The 18,497-nt window shown below is 41.2% G+C and overlaps 1 protein-coding gene across 3 annotated transcripts in view; it reads right to left on the reverse strand.

The window, feature by feature from the left end:
* Positions 1-18,497, reverse strand: part of IQSEC1 (IQ motif and Sec7 domain 1) — a 329,109-nt gene that overhangs the window by 114,400 nt on the left and 196,212 nt on the right. The window lies entirely within an intron of this gene.

Here is an 18,497-nt window from a genome sequence, read left to right on the forward strand (position 1 = left end):
ATCTGTTAGAAATAAACATTTTATTGTTCCACCAGTCCTTTCTTCCTAAAATTGTTTTTAAGGAGCTTGGTGGTGTACATAAATTCAGTAAGCTCCTAAAGAAAGACTCTAACTTGCCTTTTTACAATTATCTATATCTGGGTGTATGCACATCCTCAGAGCTTTGCTGAACAAATTAAAAATGCTGGATCATGACAAACACTTGAGATACCCAGCAAATGGGAATTTATTCTTGTTTTGGACTCGGATCAGCTTTAAAACCCACTCCTATTAACATGCCAAATATCCAGGTGAAGAATAGAAATACAGGAAGAATAATGCTGATTCACAGTTCCTAAAAATACATGTATTTTTAAAAGTGTATTAATGTTAACAAGATAAAGGTCAGGTTGGTCTGGTGCCATCTCATTAAGCCATCTCCCTACAACACATTTTCACAGTCCTACCAGGGCACACTTCAAGCAGGCACCCTTCAGCCTCATGCTGCCTTCAGAAGACAGAAGTCATAGCTCTTCAAAATGAACATTAGGGCAGCTTTTCTAGTTTTGTTTCCAAATGGTGATCTTTATGCAGCCTATGGAAAAAGCCCAGTTCCCAATTAATTCAGCAGGACCTGTTACTTAATTTCTTGAGCTTTCTAACAGAAAGTGTCAAGTGTGTCAGTGGAAAGCAGGGTAACTGTCTCGTTGCAAGATGTATAGAGAGAAGTGGCCACACTAAAAAAATGTTATTGAAAATTGTTCTGTGATGAGTTAGCAAAGTCTGCAGCCTGTCCCTGCCTCCAGCAAATGAATAACATTAATCTTCCCTTCATGTTCTTCAAGAAGCTTTTTCACTGGGGTATGAATCAGCAAAATCAGCAACTTGCCAATGTTTTCACTGTAAGAAACCTATTCTGCCTTAAAATGAGAAAGACAATAAGTTTTAACTTCTTCAGGATGGTTGGAGAAAACTGAATTACACAGAGGACACAGCACACCTAGATGGGTATTTTTAACATCTGCTGCCATAACCACATATAACAGTGCCTGGCACTTCTAGTGGCAGCATCTTTAAGCAAGTATCAAACTTCTCAGGGCCTCCACGGCAGATTGCTTTCTTTCCTTTTTATGACAACACACTGTTATAAATAATACCAGGGGATCATGGCCCTGGGATGTTACGAGGCTCCTGGATGAGAGTTGGAATCCTTAAGACATTTGCACATCTTCATTACAGCTAGAAATGCTTTATTTATTCTAATTAGACAGACTTATTTTAGCTTGGTGGCCAGTAAATGTGAGCCTCAAGCAGTAATAAGAGACACATTGATTTGTCACTAGAGGAAATTGTTTGGAAAAAGAAAAATTGTCCCCAAAACCTCAACCAGGGTTTATTGGATAGTTTTGGAGTTCCAAATTTCAGGTCTAGGAGTACCACTGGGCCAAGAAGTCATTTGTTTCAAGTAGTAGTTGATGACATGATGCTCTAAACCCATGTGCCCACCATGTCATCTCTGTAATTGCCTCTATAAAATCTCACTATATATTCAATGAGATATTAATGGCACTGCCAAAAGACAACAGAAACCAGTAATCTTGTCAGCCATTTGTCCTGGTAGAAAACCTACCCTAGGCCTACCAGTTTCCAAAGTTAAAAGCTACCAAAATCATTTCAGTCTTGCTAAATGCTGAAAACATTTGGAGGAAATCAGTTCACATGGTCTCTACCAAAGCCCAGTTTGCCTCTTAGCAGTGTGCCCAGTACTCAATACAACTCCCTGGACCTTGACAGAACCAATTCCTTGGGTCCAAGTCTGCAGTCTTCAAAGTATGGGCTCCAACCCCAGCTTACACACATCCAGCTTTACATCCAAGTGTTCTGAAATATACATATCCTCTGCTTGGGGTCTAATGACCAAACTTTGGCCCTTGTGTCACCTGCAGATATTGCAGATATTTTCTTATCAGAATATTAACACTTCTGTAGTGTGACCTCCTCATGACTCCACTTAAACTCTGCAATAATTCTCATTAACAGCTACATTTAGAGAACTATCACAATTACATCTACCAAGAGGGTCTGTTGATTCCAGCTGCTCAGACCAGTAGTCTCTGAGGAGGTGAGGGCACCCCAGGGAGTTTCCATCAGGATCCATTGGTGTGTGGCAAGCTGCTACCAGAACTTGAGCAGCACTGGGATGTAATTAATAAATAAATACCTGTGCACACCTGGGGAGTGCATGCCCAGACATTTTGCACTGATACAGATGCTCAAGGAAAAAAACCACTGCCTGAACAACTCAGACACTGCACACATCCCCAAGCAGCAACACCTCTCTGCACACACCAACACTGCTTGTTAGCACAACAACTCAAGTCTGTGGCAATGGATGCCAAGAGATGCCACATCAGTTAAAGAAAGGATGAGGGAATGAAGTTCCACACTGGCAGTAGTACGTTCACACGCACTATGAACATTCTGAATCATTCCTTTCTTCTCAAACCTGGATATCCCATTAACTTCCACTGCTACAGATTCTGTTCTCCTCATCTCCAGAAAATAATTAAATATTACATCTCAGAGAGAATTCACTGGCCAGCTCTTCTAAAAGCATTTGGATACAATTTACTCAGATGTGCTGCTTTGACAGGTGTGCTTCATTTTCTGGAAACACAGCCTAGAAAATATTACTTTGAAACAATTTTTTTCCACACCTCAATAAATAATTCAAATTCACTTTTCTGCCCTGATTGACAAATTTACCAACTGCAACTACTACCACCAGCATTGGTTTTTGTTAAATATTTAAAATACTGCCCCTCACTGTGGTGGCACAGATTTGCCCTCCTTTGCTTTATCATTCAGAATAGGTTCTTGTATAATTTATTCATCAAAGTCACCTTCCTCTTTTCTATTTGTATGTACTTAGGTACCTGTACCCCTGAGCTACTTAGATAACAAAAAGGCCCCAGGAACAGCACAGACTGTTACTGAGTCAGAACACAGCAACTGCTGGTCATTAATTAATAATTACCATCCACAACCCCTGCTTTATATTCCTAAACAAAGCAGTTTAGTTTCTAAACCATGTGACTGTAACTTTAAGCATTTTAACACATTACTATTCAGATGCATCAAGACTACAGGGATGATTTTTAGACCTAAGTGCAACTTAAACTCATTTTTGTCAGAGGGCATTAAATGCTCCTTAACCCCTGACAAGTCAAGACGTGCTGAGATGAAACAGGAATCAAGTGTCTGCTTTTAAATTTAAGCATCTGTACAAAATAAAAATGGCAAAGTTTGCTATAGCTTAAGCTTCCTTATATGCATTCACCATAAACTTCATCATTTGTTAAGAGCTGAGAAGATGCCTGGAGGAACACTTCCCAGGCTGGGCACATGGAGGTTTCCTGGTTAAATGGCACCACCTTCTGTCTCACTGCCAGAACCAGCCTCTTCTGCCTCACAGTCATTTCTGTTCCCCCCAACATCCCTCCTGCCAGTCTAATTCCTTTCAATGCACCTATTTCCACAGGAATAAGAATTAACTTTTTCACTAGAAAACTGGGAAAATATGCATGTATGTTTAACAGAATTTCAGTTTGTCTTGTACACTGAGCTCCTCAGCACACAACCTAGCAGTGCAAGTGTCATTTTTCCAATTTCACATAGGTACCCACATTAAATTACAACCAATTTCAACAACTAAAATTATTTTGTAGGACTAAGTCATTAAGATCTCCTGGTTGAGACTGAGCACAGAACAGAGCATTTCATATTAGCTAGCAGAGCACTGCAATGGTAGTTAGAAAGCAGGAGTCATTTCCCCAGCCAGAGGCATCAGGATACCATACAGTCAGTAGCAGCGCTGTCTCTTTAAATTATCTATTGATAATCATTTGAAATTATCATTTCACACTTCATATTCCTGCTAATTAAAGAATTTTCTCTGTAGAAGCTACAGTATCTTCCCTTAGCTTCACAGCTGACCCACTCTTTACATTTTTAACCAGAAACAGGCCTGAACTGAAACTCAGCCCTTCTCCAACCTATCAAAGTTCAGTTTTGCTGTCAGGGCACCTGTTTTGCTCCCTGAGCTGATCTAGAGAGGCTTTCAAAGGTGCTGCCTTAGCTCAGAAACTTCAGATCTAGTCATAGGAGGATGAAGGGCAAGTACCCAGCTCTGAGAGAAGGTCTGGTACACACACTTTGCACTTCATTAGCTGGGGAGGTAAGAAAAGGATCAAAAAATTTTGATCTCACCTTGAGCCAGTAAGACTTCCTTTTGGAGTTTTTTATATATTTTTTTGTATGTAAACACACACACCCAACACACATATTTACATGTAAAACCACCCAGACACATGTGTGCATATGAACACACAGAACATTCTCCCTTATCCAGAGCTTTGACACTGTTACACTACAGACTGCATGCAATATTTAAAGTGCAATCAATCTTTTAGATCCCTCATACATTTTTTGTGTAAATAGATTTTACTAGGCAGATATGTAAATGACTAAGTACCTATAATTAATACTTTTTACTTCTCTCAAGCAGTGTAATTTCTTGTAGCTTCTGTTGCACGGATACAACTATTTGCCATCTGAAAACATGATATTTAACTTCAAACCAACAAAATATCCACACTATGTTTCACTGCAACTGCATAGTAGAAAGATTACATTTTCCAGAGCAGCAAGTTTCAAGGAGGGAATTTTGACTGAGGACTTAACATGAATCACTTCCATTCCTCAAGAGATTAGAGATTCCCCCCCCAAACACCTTTCATTCCAGCTCCCCATTTCCTGTTTTTTCCAGAGCCTTGTTCCAAGCTTGCATTATCTCTCCCAGATGCCAGTACTTGGTTTTGGGTTTTCTTTTTCACCCTTTCTATCCAGTATTAAATCATAGTGGAGGAATAATGGCCTAAATCACATGGCTGAAAACCATCTGATTGCCCAAATTGATGGGTAGCTCCTTGATCTGGTTAAGCTCCACCTGAAACTGTTTGAGTTCTTTTTGATAATCTGTTTAGAGAAAAAGGAAAGAAGTAAAGAAACAGACATTTTTCTGTGCTCCTCAACATGTTCAAGATTGACCTAACACCCCTACCCTGGGTTCCCCTCAGGAATATGCCTGGAACTGGGGGAGGTGTTGGCAAACTCCAAACCAGACTGTATTACACCATATGTTATGCCCTTTGGTACCATATAAAACTCTGAAATGATATGTGGCACAGCACCCAGCTCTGAGCTTTCTGCACCTCCCCTCTGCAGAGTGACAGCACCAACATCTGCATTTCCCAGCACCAAACATCTCCTTCCCTGGCACATGGGGAGGATTCAGCCCCACCCATGCAACCTCTCTGTCAAGTACTGGTTGTTTTATTCCAACCCCAAATTGTTAGAAACCACATAAAACCCTATAGAGAGCAGTAGTTGATGAGAAAGTATCCAAGTTTCCATTGCCAACAAAACATCTGCAAGGTCATTACAAGCAGGTTCTGAAAGCTTGCTCACCAGAATATAAATAATTTAACAGCCACAGAAATCACATAAGACATCCAATTATTTCTTTACCATTAAACTATAAACATGAATTTATGGATGCTGCAGTCTCTAGATGAAGTTTGTGCAATAACATGGTAATTTTCAGCACACACTGCATTTTCTTATAACATCTGTAGCTGAGGGAACTAAGGAACTACTGTGCCACATGGTTCTTGTGTCTGACATTTTAATATTGCCTTGATAGAATTTCCAAACAATTATTTGGACACTCAAGATATGCTTGGGAATACTGCAGGAGGACAGAGGGATACTCTGAAGAGGGAAACAGATATAAAAGCTATGCAAGTTCTTGGCAAGTGCTGGAAAAAATAATTATCTCAATGTCTCCAATCCAAAGGACCAGAGATCTTTTTTCCAGTGGGAAAGCAGATTTAGGCACCATGTAGGTTAAAAAAGCAGAAAAATTAAAACAAAGGCAAGAAAGAAGCTTCTCTTGCAGCATTACTTCACAGCACCCTGAGCTTACAGCCCTTCCCACAGCCAGTGTAGCCATGTCAGGCACTGGATGAAGGAGCCACAGTGGAGGTTTAAAAGCTCTGCCACCCTCCTTAGGTTTAAAGGCTGATGTTCAGGCATCTCCAGTTGCCCAAAAATGACTGGGGTTTAGAACACTTTCTAGTGAATGGGTGTAATTTTTAGAGAATGCTTGTTCCTTCCTGAAACACAGAACACTAAATGATAGGATGTATGTCCTCCTGCCTTCCTACACTCTTTGTTCACCACACCCCTTGCCTTGTTTCATTATACAGCTAATCATATGCTAACACTGCTTTTAATTTAGCCTGAGGAGACAGATTGCTGAGTGTGGACCACTGAGTGGGAGCAGAATTTAGCTTCTATTAAAATGATGAAGTGGGCCTACCAGCTGCCCAGGCAGCTTGTCAGTCCCCTCTGGTACTACAAGCAATCAGAAAGTCAAACACATGCAAAGCTTTTGCTTTTACAAGCTAAAACAAAAAAACCCCAAACAACAAACAGGTCCTCAGACCCAGGAGGCAGTATCTGTGGAGCAGCCAGCTGATCTAAAAAGGTAAATTAAAGGGGAAAATGGGGGGGGTTGGGGTGACAGGGGCAAATGGAGCAATGGGCAAAGCAGACTTCCCCAGCTCACCTGTTAAGAGTTCCCTGTAGATCAGCAGAAGCCAAAGTGCTCCTCTGAGGGCTCTGATTTCCATTCCATTCCTCCATCAAGCTTTACTACACTAAAGCTTAGATGATTTATTTTTTAAAATTCTTCCTTCAAAGCCAATTTCAGATAAATAATTTAAAAGCTTGTGAGCTGGAGGCTGTGTGACTATGGAAAGGCTTGAAAGTGGGGATGCTTTCACATCACTTTGGAAATTAAGCACGTTAACTATAATTAAAACAGATTAGCAGGCACCACCTGTGCTAATGGTTTTAGCAAGGTGCTTGGCCATGGCACTAATTACATTAGAACAGATATTGGAGCTCACCCACACCCACAGAAACCTCGTGGATGGAGCAGAAACTGGGCTGCAGCTCCAGGACATGCAGTGGGGCTGATCCAACCATCTACACCAATACTGCAGGAAAACGGCAGCAACAGAGTTCAACACCTACACACATCAGATACAATACTCAGGGATACTGCTGAACACCTAGGAAAGAAAACCCTCCTTAAAGACAAATAAAACATCTATATTTGTGGCCTGTCTTGCATTTATGCCCAAGTTTGGAATTATTATGCCTTTAAACATATTCTTCTTACGACATGCTGATGTGTTTGCTGAGAAATACCTTTATACTATAAAGCCAGGTGATGATTTGTTGAGAGAGCTCTACAGCAGGATGGTTTCAGTGACTGATATTTCTGCCTTGCCTGAACATGGACTGCTTCAAATTCCTGAATCTGTTTAAAGAAACTAAGCCATGTTGCACAAAATTAGGTTTGTCTCTTCATTAAACTGTTAAGCTTTGAGGTTTGCTGTGGCATTCAGCACATCCCAAACACAATTGCTTAAGTAGCTTTCTGTGAGAGCTGCTCTACTGCAATCACTGGATTTCTACCCCTCAGCACTAAAGACACCAGAAGAGGGCAGAGAAGATGAAAAGGTCTCTATTTGTAAAGTTGAATGGAATGTTTAGTATCATGTTATTGTACACATTTCATTGAATCTGTACTTATAATATCTAAAGCTAAAAAGGACATGGCAAAACTGGCAGAAAAGGGGCACCACAACAGTGGCCAAATGAGAAACTGGTAACTGCACAGAAAAATGAGGCTCTCCTACACATCTTGGTAACAAACCAATTCCTTCAGCTTCAGCCAGCAGTTTATTTCTACTGGTGTCTTTCCAGTCTGCACAGTCAGAACAGAGTAGCTCACATAAAGAAATACTTTATTGCTATTGTAGCAAGAGTTCCGAAGTTTGGTGTATTTTTAAAATCAAAGGATAAAGATAACTGAAAACTGTAAGACAGCAGCATTATTTCAAAAGCAATCAGTTTAAGGCACACTTCATCTCATTTTCTGTTAGTTCTTTCCTCAGGGCAAAAGCAAATCCTTGTTGAAGTTAGTGGGAGATTCCCCACTGAATTCGAGTGGCACCAGAACAGTCCCTTCTATACTGCATTTATCATTCATTTGAACCACATTTAAACAACAGATTTATTTAGAGACTGATTCAACAAAAGAGTGATCACAGTACCTGTCAGAGTGAATCCTCTTCCCTACTCCTGACTGCAAGTGCAGGATACAAAGAGCAGGGACAGACTGGCACAGAGCATCTGCAAAGGGACTGACAGACCCACCAACCTTGGGGCAAACATTCCAACTGGGTTAATTCAGACAAATCTGTCTGCCAGGGGCATACAAGCTTAGACTTTAAAAGTGGGGTGGTGATGATTGGTTTTGTTTTTTAATGTATGCATTTGGCACAGTTTTTTGTAGTGACAAAAGTGAGAATACTGTATCTTTCAAACACAAAAACCCAGAGGACCAGAGCTAGCATTGCTCTAAAACATTAAATTCAGTTTCTAATCTAACTTAAAATTGTGAATCTGAGGTTCTGAAGGTATTTTGAATACTATCAACAGCTTTGAAATACCACTAGTTTGACCTTTGTACTTTATGCAATAGATTACAGTAAAGTACTGAATGCAATACTGACCTTCTTTCTGTTAAAGCCTTCTTTTCATATTTTCTAGAGTTCAAAATCTGTTTCTGTCTTGCTTATTGCTCATATGTGAACCCCTGAGCCACACCTGTCGAAATTTGAACCAAAACAAAGTGTAACCACCTACCAGGTAGTCTTCCAAAACTCAAGAAGGCTAAAAACACCAGGAATTAGCAAGCCAATTCCTTATCCCCAGGAAAAACCTTGCTCTGCAATATTCAAGATCTGTTTTAAAAAGTGCACAGTTAAATCAACAGTGACATTTGCCATTACCCAGCCTGTTTAACTGCAGCACCTAATACAAAATTAAGCCAGAGAGACACTACATTGCTCTGCTTTTATAGAGCTGCCAGTGATGAGATGCCTTACAGTCAGCCAGTGCTTCATCAAAATTGTTTTCAATGTGTATTGATTATCCTGCAACAGCATACAGACTCCAACTACCCACAGAAACACTGGTATTCTCTTTCTCTTCAACCCCTTAACCATGTGCCATTTATTCCTGTCCTTTGTTTCAGGGCACCCTTGGAAACTGTAGAATTTGAATGGAAGGGAATGCTGAACAAAGTACCTCTCAGTATGGCCTAGGGAATCCCATCCTCCCTATCTAAATAATTCTTAACAAAAGTCAATATAAAAACAATATAAATATTTGATAGGAATATAACAAATTGCCTTAATACTGGAGGGGTGAGAGAAAAGAATAAAAAATGCAGTGGAACATTTGAACCCATCTGGTAGATAAGTCATGTACAGATAGTGACCATCTGGGATTTGAACTTTATACCTGACCCTCCCCTGGACAGCAGTTGTTGCCATAGCTGCTTAATTAGAAGGATCCCCAGCTTGAAGAGGAGGAAACACTTGAAAAATATTTGCCAAAGAACAATATGTCTCAGTTTCAGATTTTTGCAGTCTTCCTGCTATTGCAAAACTACTGTAGTTATAATTATTTCACGTGGATTGATTATATGGAGCTTTTTGCAGCCTTTGTGAGGAATCACTTTGTGACATGGAGGTTGAAGGGGAAAAAAAGGAAAAAAAAAGTCTTCAGCAGCAGCAAATTCCCAAGACACACCACTGATTCGTTCAACAAAAGTAATTACTTTAGCAAATGTTTGTGTATTTTAATGTCAAGAGGAGGATTCCAGGTATTTTTAAAGCTGGTTAGAGCTTGTCAGTCTTAGCTGATACCCAAAAACTTCTAGTCAGTGTGAGGCAATATTGACACACCACTTAATCAGAAGAGGAGGATGTTTCTTTGATGAAAGGATTTTATCTATAACAAATGTTTCATTTCATTCTTTTTAATGCATTCAGAGCTGACATCATGTCGTCCCCAGATTCCCCCTGGAGGTATAGATTTTAGAAGTCCAGAGGGAAATGATAATACCATACACTGATTTGGTGCCACATGAGCTCTGAAATTACCATTGGAAAAAAATTCTAAAGTCTGCAAAGATAATTTCACAACCCAAAGTGCATTCTAGCTCTGTGGTTCAGAGTTGTAAAAGCTTTTTCAGAGGAAAGTTATGAAGACTGAATGAATAGCAGGCATTGGGGCCAGATTTTAAGGTAATTTTTTTTAAAGCATTGTGCAAAGTTCACCTCCCTGTTTAACAAATGATGACTACTTAGACAAAATGTTTCTCTCCCCACCTTCTCAGTAGATTTAGACATAGTGAAATTACCTTTCATCCTTTGATTGGCATGAAAAATTAGAGAATTATGGAAAAGGCTGACACTACCATTACAGGTCTCCTGGGTTCCTACCAGCCTCAGCTGTTTCAGACAGACAGGAGCAGCAGCACTTCAAGGACACAGATGTGTTTTCTCTACTTCTTTGAGAGAAAATTAGGTACAAAATTCCTCTTATTAGTAGTATCATTAACCACTGGTATGGAAGAGGCAAAGACCATGCACCTGACCTCAGCACTTAGCAAATGCAAGCCGTAACAGCCCCAGTGAGCTAATAGCTCTGAGCTGTCATCAATAGATAGCAGGTCATCACCCAGCAAAAACCAGGCCTCTTGAAAGGTTAGGCACAGGGGAGGGATGGCTGCTAGCAGTCCTTTTTCATTCCCTAGAAGTGTAAGAATGTTATGAAAGGTTTTCTTCTCCCCTCCTGAACTTACTTATTCTCATTTTAGAAAATTCAGCTTCACTGCTTCTTCAGAAAACTAAATAGCCCAGATATCACCTGAATCAGACCCTGGATTCAGATTCCTTACAGTCAACAGCTATCAGATGAAAATTCCTATAAATAATGAGCTGTGTTAAAGCTCTAAGAGCTTTCTTAGTCCTCATCTCTGGGGTTCCCTAACATGACTACCTAAACCACTCGATTAACAAAAAGCACCAAACCAGAAACCCTTCAGCACACTTACAAGCATCTTCCCCCCTCCTCAAAACAGCTTTACAAGATTGACCACTCATGTAGCTTTCCCCGTGCACTCAGAGCTTTCCCAAAAGGCTCCTAATGCCTCAAATATACTGGTTTTTCTTTAAAGTCTGAGGAAATAATCAAATATTGATAGAAAACACTTCTAAGCTTATTTAATGGTTGAAAACATACTATGAAATATAGAGTACCAGATACAGAAATAACCTGCACATGGTTTTTTGGGGTTTTTTTCTTGTGTGTATGCTTTTTGCAGATGAACAGCCACACACCTACTATTGCTGTTTAGTGCTTGAGTCCCCTCGTTACAGTACTAGGACTTGTGTCTTAGCTGCCTGTAAGAATAAAGGGTCTGTGCCTTTCAGCAACTGGATGTTTTTTGTTTTGGGTATCTTTGCACAAACACCCATCTTTGCTTTGAAATGGCACATATACTGTAAGAAAGTCCACTCCAAATTTCTTTTAGCCTCCTCATTTCAGAGCTTTGGAGGAAATAGCCCTGCCAGTGTGGTTATGCTTTTCTTTGCTGAACATTTCCTCCAGAAATGACAATGGCATAAGTAGCTCTGACCATACTCATCCATTAGCCCTGAGCCATTTTTTTGGCAGCCTGTTTTTACTGTGGATTTTACTGGGCATTCTTTTCCTCACCTATCAGCATGAAGGATAATAGATGGTTATACTGACAAAACTCATGTGCTGGGACAACCAGATAAGAGAGGAAGCAGCCCCAGCACTGCACTGGCACAAAAATTACTTATGAATATTTAGATTACTTCTCTCTCCACCCCAACCTTACCCCAAAAACCACCAAGGCTATGGCTGACCCTGCATGCTGGGCATTGAGTGGAATAGTGTCACAAGGTGTGGTACAAGTCACTGTGCAAGACTCCATCTGAGCAACACATCTGCCCTGGTACTTAGAACATGCAGGTGGAATAACACAGTGGTTTCAGAGCCTGAAAGAATATTAATAACTTAAGGACAGGTTTTTCAAGAGGCTGCCTTTAAGGTTCAAATTCTTTTCCATGTGTTTGTTTTTAAAGAATTAATTTTTAAAGAATTAACAGTGGCCATTTGAACAGTGGTTCAAGTGTTTACCTTCATCTCACTGGCCCCTTTCCTGCACAAGCATTTGTTTCATTAACTTGAAAACATAAAATGAAATTCTATTGTCTGATCTTTGTATACATGTCCAGAAAAAAATTTTTAAAAGTCCCACAGCTGAGCACACTGCAGGACAGGAGTGTTGAGCATTGCTCTTGGTGGAGAAGTGCTTAAAGGCAGAGCTGTCTGCCTCCAGCAGTTGAGAATAAGCTCTCCCAAATAGATGAAAAAGTATGTTTTTCATAATGCCTTAGTATCACTGATTATGGAATATCAGAAGATCATTTCAGGCAGATAAGAAGCTACTGCAAAGATCAATCTGCCCCTATTTCATTGATTTAGTGGAACAGTTCATTGTTCTTGGTTTAACCATGAAAAGGAATTAGGCCATACAAACAGCTGCTGGTACCAATGCATCTGCCCAGGCAGAATTCATGTGCAGCAGCACACAGGCCTGCAGGCATTTTGTGGCCATCCCACAAATCTAAGTAAATTGCAGCTGAGCTTTAAATCTAAGCTGAATGCCTAAGATTAAACAATATGCAATCTAATAAATGGTAATTGCTAATTTCCTCCTCAAACTTCTGATAAATCAGCTTCCATTTCCTTAGAAACATAATAAAACACAACAAACCAGCACTGAAGCTCTTTTTATGACTCTTATAAAAGTTTTTATGAAGCTTTTTTACAACTGTCAATAATAGCTATTACTTCCATCCACTTCTTCCCAAAGGCAAGCAAAACTCCCTTAGATAAGAGGATCCAAGGCAAAAGTACAAACATGCCTCATCTTCCAGGAGGCACCCATCATCTCCTTCCAACAGCTTGCTCTGAAGGTGCCCAGATGCTGCAGGCAAAGCTGGGGACCTGGGGGCTGCTGAGGGTGGGGAGGAAAAACCTCCTGGAGGGCTGAGCACCCTCCCATGGCCTGAGCACAGACACACATGTCCCCTGCCAGCTCCTGAGAGCAGAAAGAGCCACACTGTCATTTAATAGTCAGCAGGGGGGCAAGTTCAGGAAACTTGAGCCAAAGAGCTCCAGGAGATAGCAACCCCAATGTCAGTTCTTTTCATAGAAAAATGTGTTATTCTTAAGACTTAATGAAGTGTTGAAGGCCACGTAGGATGGGGCCTTGTGGAACCTGATCTAGTGGAGGTGTCCCTGCTCATACAGGGGGTTGGATCTTGATGATTTGTAAGGTCCTTTCCAACCCAAACCATTCTATGATTCTAATACACTCAGAAAGCCCCCAGGCACCACAGCCATCCCTCCCCTTGCAGCAGCCTGCACTGGCTCCATGTTCTGCCCTTTGGCCAGAACTAGTCCAACCTGCCCCAGTTTTTGGAAATACCTCTTGCTTTAACAGGATAAAGCAGAGCCTGAGGGGCAAACAGCATGATGGGAGCTCCACCAAGGGCCCGAGGTGCTGGTGAGGGAGGTGGCAGGGCTGTGACTTCTCAGCCAGCCCAGCTGCCAGGTTAGTTTGGCTTTATGGATCACAGAATCACAGAATCATAGAATTGGCTGGGTTGGAAGGGACCTCAGAGATCATCGAGTCCAACCCTTTTACCACCGTTGCGGTTGCTAGACTATGGCACTGAGTGCCACATCCAGTCTCTTTTTAAATATCTCCAGGGACGGAGAATCCACCACTTCCCTGGGCAGCCCATTCCAATGCCGGATCACTCTCTCCGTGAAGAAATTCTTTCTAATATCTAATCTAAATTTCCCCTGGCACAACTTAAGACCATGCCCTCTTGTCTTGTTGAAAGTCGTCTGGCAAAAGAGACCAACGTCCACCCGGTTACAACCTCCTTTCAGGTAGTTGTAGACAGCGATGAGGTCTCCCCTGAGCCTCCTCTTCTCCAGGCTGAACAGCCCCAGCTCTCTCAGCCTCTCCTCATAGGGTCTGTGCTCGAGTCCCTTCACCAGCCTGGTTGCCCTCCTTTGGACCTGCTCCAGGACCTCGATATCCTTCTTGAACTGGGGGGCCCAGAACTGGACACAGGACTCGAGGTGTGGCCTCACCAGGGCTGAGTATAGGGGCAGAATCACTTCCTTGGACCTGCTGGCGACGCTGTTCCTGATACAGGCCAGGATGCCATTGGCTTTCTTGGCCACCTGGGCACACTGCTCGCTCATGTTCAGCTTCCTGTCCATCCAGACTCCCAGGTCCCTTTCTGCCTGGCTGCTCTCCAGCCACTCTGACCCCAGAGTGGATGCTCACCAGCCAGCAGACCACACAGAACAGCAGGGTCAGTACCTCAGGGGCACAGCAGCCCACAGGACCTGGATTCAGCAGTGTAAGTGTTCAGGTGCTTGCACCAGAGATCTCCTCTGGAAGATGGCATTGCTGGAGACCCAAATAATGCAGAATTATCCTCAGGAAAGCAAGTGGTGAAAGAGGACTGTGAACATAACCTAGTCCTCAAGATGATGTGGTAAGCAACTGGGGCACAGAAGACTTTCATATTAGAATAACCATTTCTGTGAAAACAAGTAATTTTCAGAAGAGCTGAACCACGACACTTCGTGTCAGGGTGGCAACTCCCACTGTGTCGTTCCCAGTCCTGGTGCTGTTCCCTGTGCAGAACAGGACCATGGAAGTGGTGGCCCCCTGATGATAGGAAAGAATACTGCTCATTGCTCTGGTAGCATAAACTAATGAGAATTCATTAAATGCAAAGCACCAAGCATGTTGCTGAGACTTTTCCAGAAGATGAGCACGGGTGTGACTATCTCAGGACTGTGTTTAATGTTTAATAGATGGGTCTGCAAGGTGTACACCTCAGTGTATGCAGCATGGAAATGCCCCACAAGTGCAGGTCAGGCAGCCATGCCTACCTCCAATTTTGCTTGAGTTTCATTAAGCAGGCAGCAGAAGGGCTGAAGCAAACATATGTGATAAGCTTTGATTTTTTCCTATTTATTGTCTGTTACTGTGGTTGTCACCAGCCCCTAAACTCTCCTAATTAAGCAGTTCTGACATCCCTCCCACCTGCAGCCAGTACAGAAAAAACCCTAAAACAACCCAATAATACTTCAAACACTTCAGTCACTTGATACTTGTCAGGGAGTTAATTATATGAATGAATTTACCGCCTCCTGCTAAATGATGAAGGAAAGCAGGACACTGCTTACTGCATAAATTCTTGCTGGTTTCATGATTACTGTCAAAGAAAACTACTAATAGGCAGATATTGCATGGAGAACACCAAAAACTATTAAGAATTGAAAGTACACATATAGCAAAATGAATTACTATCAGAAAAACAATACAATCTTTATCAGGCATTTAAGCAGAAGTCTTTTTCATTAAAATCATTCCACATCCCATGCTTTTCATCCTATGACCAATTCATGGTATCCACTGGTGTTAATCACATGATTCAGAAGCATTACATTGATCAGTACTCACCAATTACTAAAATGTCATCTGACTCCTGGAAAACGCATGATCCTGTTAAAACCTGATAAGCTGAGAGCATTATTTTCTCTCTACTTAATTTGCATTACATTCTCCTAGAAGAAATTCAGTTCAAACTGAAGAGCAAGTAACACTTCCAGACAATTTGTTTCTTGTATGTTCAGAGCAGAAATACATTTGCTGAAAGGCTGCTTTAGGAGTTCTTAAAATACATAAAAAACCCACACCAAAAACAAACAATTGAGTAAACTAAGAGCAGTAACAGAGGTGCTATTCTCTCAAAACAAACCCTCAATGCCAGTTTCTAGGTAGAGATGAGAAGACATTAAGCAACAGGACCAGCAGGAGTATATACCTGGAACTGAAAAGTTCTGTTCTAAAAGTTGCCACATCCATTTTTACCATAGGCACCACCTACAAGAAGCATTAAAACAAAAATCTGCCTTAAATATAACCGAACTCCTCCATCACTAGACAAACAATGTTACCAGCTCAGTAACCTGCGGTTCTGCATCAATGAGCTCTTTTGGAAGGTCTGTGTAAATAAATAATAAAACAGTCTATTAACTTCTCTGGACTGCTTTGGGTTAGGTTTCTGCCTTCTAGGGTTTCAGTGCATATCATTACACCCAGCAGCATGAAAGGAGGGAGCTTTTTTGGCATAGTTTAAACCCAGAACTGGTCTTAGCCCAAACTAAAGATCTGAGCTAAATGTTGGTGCAATAATTTTAATGCAAAGACAGGGAAACTCAGAAGAGGGATTGAAGCTGATTCCATTTTTAGCTAATTAGCTAAGGTGGCTTCAGGTCCTTTTTGTACTGGAACTGCTCAGTAGATTCAGCCTTAAAATAAAAGAACAAAACCTTTAGAATAAAACTGATGTGGGGAGTGCCTAAACCAGCCTTCAGATCTCCAACTGGTGCACCACTTCCATAGTTGGCAACTATCTGACCCTTCTTAAAAACACAGTTTCTAACTTCATAAGGTATCTTAACTTTCTGTAACAGCAAAACACAAAGAAGAATCCAGGCTGCTGGACTGAGAGTTTCTGTGCACTTCCAAGGCAGCTGACCCTTACCTCTGAGTTTTCTCTGTGAAGGAAGACCTAAAGATTGCAAATATTGTTAATTTCTGTGGTACTTTTTACACAAAAACTCAAGCAAGTATAAATTGAAATCACATACTGCCTAACAACCCCTGCCTATACATTTCTAGCTTTTGGCAATAATGCAGCAAGTGGTGCACAAAGAGACCATACTACAAGACAAAAAGAGCACATGAAAATACTAAGTAGGAGCATTTTAATGAGGAGCTGTTGAGGATCTGGTCCTCTCCTCTAACAAATCTGTAACCTAGCTAAGATCACTGTGTCCTCCTTGAACTTAAATCACAAACCACTAAGTTGCATTAACAGTTAGATTGAAATAATCCAGTGCTGTGTGAACAGATACACCCTAGCTGAACAGAAGCAATATTTAAAGACATTTAATGAGTTAAAAATATCTTAATCCAAAACCAAACCAAAGCAGTGTGTCATTCATCTCTTGGACAAGTCTGCTTTAGGCAGAACAACTGAGCTCAGAGGAGCCAATGCCCTCCTTATCTCCTCTTCAGATTCCTATGCATGGACCAGAGACAACAGGAGGAACATGGTACCAAATAAAGTGTTTTAGTCTGCAAAATGCACCAGACACATTCACACACTCCTAACACAGATTTCTAAAGGTACTAACTTCACTCTAGCAGCTTCACATTGATTTCTTATACTGGCATCAAGAGCTTATTAAAAATTCATTAAGTGCTGTGTGGTTGTTGGCACTGTCACGCCGAAGAGATCTTTAACCCAAAGGAAGGTTTGCACTGGGATAATTACAGCTGTACTATACTACCACCTAAGAATAATGGCTGCAGAAAGCCATCCACTATATGAAGATTAAAGAATCCTGACTACTAATGACAACTTCCATCCAGTTTTGCCTTCTACCTTTTCAATGCAGCATTTTGCAGATGACCAAGAAATCCACATGGAAACTGGACACCAAAATAAAATCATTCTGGAGATAGAGAAGTCAGTATGGAAGGATGTTTTTATGCTTTTTTTTTAACTCCTAGAAGTTATTTTTTGGTAATTCTTAGCATTTGAAGCCATAAAATAGCTATAGAAAAATCACTTTATTAATGTCTGATCTTAACAAACTGTGCCATCCCTGTTGCTCAGTGCTGCAACAATACCTAACACACATTCTCCTTTTCTTATGCATGTTTCACACACATTAACCCTATAGGTGTCCTGAGGCACATCTGAGGTGGGCATTCCAGTGTCTGTATCAGATGGAAACTGAAAAGCATAAATCAAATATCTGATTGTATAGCCCATTATTGTTGGTTACACACGACAGCTAAATAGCCCTAAGGAGAGAATTTTGCTGCTATTTCCCAACAAACTGCTGAAAACTTTAGCTCTGAGTCCTGTCCCTGCAGCCCATCCTGTGTCCCTTCAGGTGTGTGACTGTCCACCCCCAGAGGGTTACATTCCCTCACCCCACAGGAACACAAGAGTTCCTGTGGGCTGGGTGGTGAACTCTCCCACAGCAACCACTTGGGTGGCAGGGAAACCACCCCTTTTTCTGCCTTTTCTGTGCCCCAAACTTCCACCCCTGTCTCTCCCCGACACAGCTACAGCAGCTCCTGCTGCCCAACCTGCAATTAAAGCCCAACTGAGACCCCTTCACTTGCCAGGGTGTGATTTTTTCCTTGATGAAAATGCAGCACTGTTCTGTCTTCATAAAATAAAAATAAGGAAAAACAACCAAACAAAAACCCCAAACGAGACAACTAAAAATAAAGTCTGACGGAACCAGGATGG

This window comes from Calypte anna, chromosome 12 (assembly GCF_003957555.1).
Source record: "Calypte anna isolate BGI_N300 chromosome 12, bCalAnn1_v1.p, whole genome shotgun sequence".
Classification (NCBI taxonomy): domain Eukaryota; kingdom Metazoa; phylum Chordata; class Aves; order Apodiformes; family Trochilidae; genus Calypte; species Calypte anna.